The following is a 5,085-nucleotide window of genomic DNA, read 5'->3' as shown; positions in this document are numbered from 1 at the left end:
GGATCTAGAAAAAGCTGCTAACTCTGAAATACTCTTCATGGCAAGAACAGGAACTGTGCGCTAAAACATTTCTGCTGTTATTTTTAATGCTGATCCTGCAGGAACTTTTAATTAAAACACAAACACAGAAATCCTAGATTTCTTTTTTTTTTTTTTTATTTCTTTAGTTTTATTTTCAGATTTTGTCAAAAATGTAAAATGAGTGACACCTGTGAAAACGTCTGATTAAAGGTTATTTTGTAAGGGACAGCAGGGACGTGCTTGAACAGCAAACGTCTTTATGTCCCTCGACCTTCTTTTTCTCACATTCTCCTTAAACTTCTTTCTTTGCCTGCGTCCCTCTCTAAATGACTGCCTCCAACACTGCCTTTAGTTCTATTATAACCCAGACTTTCAGGTAGCATTTGGTCCAGCCTGCTCTCTCTTTATAAACCACAGTCTCCTCATTGCTGAGCTCTTATAATAAAGTTGGATCAACATATTTTCTTCTTACTTCTACACTCAAAAACTGTTTATCTGCTGCTGATTCCTAAAACAAGAGTCTTTTGTGATGAAAGACGAGGAGCTAATACTATGTGCGCTGCTGCCTACATGCTGTTGAGTCATCTGATCCCTCACAGGACTGACAGTGAATGCATGAGGCAGCTGAACATATTTTAATAATTTATCACCATTATGCAAGCGACTATTACAGAGGTGTTACCAGCAAATGCACAAATTAACAATGTGGTTTTACGCCGGAATTTAACAGCAAAGATGGTCCAAAACATTCCTGTTACAGCCATTATTCATCATATCATTGAGCCATTCGAGCACTTATTTAAAAGAAGTCTGCGCTATGTTAACAGCTGGTTGTTACAATATTTCTTGATCTGTAATTGTGACACTTTAACAATTTTACTTACAAAAATATAGAGAAAAACAACTGAAGTGAGCTGACCGATGACATTAAAAAACTGTAAACTGCGTTTATAGCAAGCTGGGTTTAATCTAAATGAACAGAAATATATTATTTTGTTTGTTTGTTTTAGATGAATTTAAATAACAGAGGAAATAAATTTGGTAAATTAAACGGAACACCCACACATTTGGTCTCTACAACGGTGGATCACAGCTTTTGTCACTAGACCATCTTAAATAACCCACACTAGCGTTGCACTCATAAGGTAGTTATATATAATGCTCCAGTGTTTTTACAAGCATGAAGCTTAAAAAGGGTTTGAAAGGTGAGTTTTCCTCACTTCACCGTTTACACGCATTTCTGTGTGTTCAACTGTTTTCATCATTTTGTTTAACGTCTGATTTGTCCCCAAAGAAAAGTTCCCACCTTGTCCAGGCAGCTGACTTTCTCCGTCGGGTACACGATCTTGCCACAGCGGGCACACGGGGGGTTCATCTCCAGACCTCCGCTGCGCTCTCCTCCAAAGCTTAAATTCCGCTTGTTCACGCCGGGATGAAATGTTGTAAAACGAAGATCCGAAGCTCCAAAAAGCCCAAAGTTCTGTCAGCGAGGCTGTAAACTCAGTGAAGAAGCTGAACGACAGAGAGCGGCTCTGCTCTTCCTCTCACAGGCGCACCGTCCGGTGTGAAGGCTGGATGCTGAGCTGGGACCGATCACTCAATCTGAGAGCGCAAGCCAGCGGCAGTCAGAGCGCACACAGGAAGCGGGTTTACGATCCTTTCAAAGTCAAAGACACCGTTATAAAAGTGAAGCCAGGGCGGAAGTGCCTAAATTTCTATTCAGTTTTTTATATATATTGCACTAAATTGCAAAAACAGTCGGCTCGAGGCGCTTTATACTGTAAGATGTAGATTTTATGAATTTGAGAAACTGTTTTCTTCCACCACATGAATATTAATTTAAACACAACAAACATCAGCACAATGCACAGTATAATGTAAGGTAAGACTGAAATACGTTTAATAAGTCAACAAAGTAGAAGCAGAGCCAAAAATGTCTTTGTAAATGCAGCAAAAATAATAAATAAATCAAGCAAAATAAAGATGACATGACACTGAGCGGTTCACTACAACAATGCCATCCGTCCATCTTCTTTCCGATTATCCGGGGCTGCTGCCCCCGCGGATGGCTGAACTTCTCACCCCATCTCTAAGGGAGAGGCCAGCCACCCTTCAGAACAAGCCCGAGATACTTGAACTCCTCCACTTGGGGCAGGAACTCATCCCCGACCCGGAGGGGCAACTCCACCCTTTTCTCGGCTGAGGACCATGGCCCCAGATTTGGAGGTGCGATCCTCATTCCCCCTGCTTCACACTCGGCTGCGAACCGTTCCAAGGCGAGCTGGAGGCCCTCACCCGATGAAGCCAACAGAACCACATCATCTGCAAAAATCAGAGATGAGATCCTGAGGCCACCCAAGTGAAAGCCTCCGCCACTTGGCTGCGCCTAGAAATTCCTGTCCATAAAAATTATGAACAGAATCCGGAGACAAAAGGGCAGCCTGGCGGAGCCCATCACCCACAGGAACGAGTCCACTTATTGCCGGCTATGCGGACCAAACTCTTGCAAAGGTTGTAAATGGCCCTTAGCAATGGGCTAGACACCCCATACTCCAGCAGCACCTCCCACAGGACACAGTCATATGCCTTCTCCAAGTCCACACAACACAGGGGGAACAATGCGGCTTTCGTCCTGGTCGTGGAACACTGGACCAGCTCTTTATCATCTTGAGAATTAAGACAACCAGACTGGTTGGGAAAAACTCCCATTGTTAAATGGTAAATGGCCTGCATTTGTATAGGCTTTACTCAGTCCCTAAGGACCCCAAAGCGCTTTACACTACATTCAGTCATTCACACACTGGTGATGGCAGCTACATTGTAGCCACAGCTGCCCTGGGGCGCACTGACAGAGGCGAGGCTGCCAGACACTGGCGCCACCGGGCCCTCTGACCACCACCAGTAGGCAAACACGGGGTTAGAAACTTGCCCAAGGATATTTGGCCTGGGATCGAACCACCGACCTTCTGATTAGTGGCTGACCTGCTCTGCCACCTGAGCTACAACCACCCTCTCCTGTATCCAAGGTTCAACTAAGGGACGGACTCTCCTTTCCAGCACCCTGGCATAGACTTTCCCGGGGAGGCTGAGGAGTCTGATTTCCCCTATAGTAGGAACACCCCCCCCAACTCCCTTCTTAAAAATGAGGACCACCACCCCGGTCTGCCAGTACAACAATCTGATGATTATTAAAGCGAATGTTGAGTGTTGTGAGCGCAAGTTGAATAAACCGTGTGATGCATCAAACTGCGTGTTTCGAAAGACGTCCTGTAGACTGTCTGTCCTTGTGGAGATGAAACTGAATCAGTCTGTTGCACTCTCAGACATCCTGGATTTAACTTATTCAGATTTATGTAATATAAGCTATTCTATAGTGGGCTAACCAGTCAAATGATATACTGACAGAGTGCTTGCACTTTAGGTTACTGTCGAAGTTTCATGTTAAATATTGCTTACCTTATCATGTCTCAATAAAATGAGATAAAACAATACAAACTGCTCACCTGGAAACAATCAGAAGCTTATCTTTAAATCTTTACTTCTGCCTTTGATGCCAGCCTGTAAATACTGAGATCAAATGTTAGTTTGGTTTACTCACAATACAGCATTAATGTGGACACCAGAGTGCAGATGTAGAATAATTTAGTATTATATTTCACACATACAGACACTAACTTAGGGTGAAATTTAGCTGTCTAAAGATGTGAGCACAGATTCTGTGATTGTCCTGCTTTTGGTTTCCTTTGTGCAGGATATCAAACCGTGGCTTCATCAGGTTTCACCTGCAGTGAGTTTAAGAGCACTCTTATTGAGCAAATGCCTCCCCCTGCTGGCTGATGAAGGTACAAACAGTTTAAGGGAAATGATCTTGTAAGACACTTTCAAGTAAATTAATTTGATACGTTATTAAAGGCCGTCTTAAAGCAAAACTAGAAACTGAAAATCTAAAAATAAAAGTGAGAATAAATAATGCTGAAAAACACCCTAAAGAGCAGACTAAAATCTAACTCACATTATTGCATAATTTCAAAACAAATCAGGAATTTACAGGTAAATGTGTTTAGCTGTTTGGTTTCTGTCAGATTTGTTGAAACAGATTCAAACACACATTAAAGACACTTTAATGTTTGTTTCCCTTTATTTAAACTCAGACTAGGATGTTGAAATCACTGTCATCATTCAGCTGTCTTTACAAAAAGTGCGTTTGTGGATCTTTAAATCAGAAACATACAGAGAAATGTGTGCTTCCTGCCATAAATAACATGTGAGATCTGCAGTAAAAACAATTTATAAACATTTTCCGGCACCGTTTCAAAAGTACCGATTTGGCACCGGTATCGGATAAAACCTAAACTATACCCATCCCTATTCATGTTAGTGGAAGGTCTTTTGGATTTTATGTTTTTGAAAGCTTTCTCAAAATTTCTGACAATTATCTCAATATTTTGGAAAAACAAAGTAAAGTTTTAACTTCTAATTGAATTATTTCTAATTAAAAATTTCTACAAATTTCCCAGATGATTATCTCAGTAATTAATAAAAACAGGACACATTTTTTGTAGCCAAGTGAATGCATTTCACTTTCGTAGGCTAGAGCATTTTAAGACCATTTTAAAAAAGAATCAGTATCCATATGTTTTATGAAATGTTGTATGACATGTAATCATTATATTTTTCCTATAAACCTATAATTTTTTTTTTTTAAAAATTGAAACAATGTTACTGGAGATGATTTCTACTGGAATACCCAAATAATTAACAATATAATTTTCAGGAGCTCTAGTTTTAAGAGCTCTTTGAAATGTTGTGCATTACACGTAGCTGATAAAATAAATAGTCTTATCCTTTTTCTATCCATGTACATGTGATAGTTGTCGTTTTCTGTGTCTGTCTGTGTCCTCTGTGCTGTAACTTTACATCATGTTGCCAGCCTTTGATTGAAACCTTCCTTCCCCAGCCATCAAATGCTCAGGAAACATCCTATCAGGGTCTACACTTTCAGATCCTTACAACACCTCAGAGACACCTCAAAGATTTCTCAGACCTTTTTTTTGAGCCTCGAAG

The sequence above is a fragment of the Haplochromis burtoni genome, unplaced genomic scaffold (assembly GCF_018398535.1).
Source record: "Haplochromis burtoni strain Fernald_Lab_line unplaced genomic scaffold, NCSU_Asbu1 Contig_527, whole genome shotgun sequence".
In the NCBI taxonomy this organism is placed as follows: domain Eukaryota; kingdom Metazoa; phylum Chordata; class Actinopteri; order Cichliformes; family Cichlidae; genus Haplochromis; species Haplochromis burtoni.
This window is presented reverse-complemented; position numbering follows the sequence as displayed.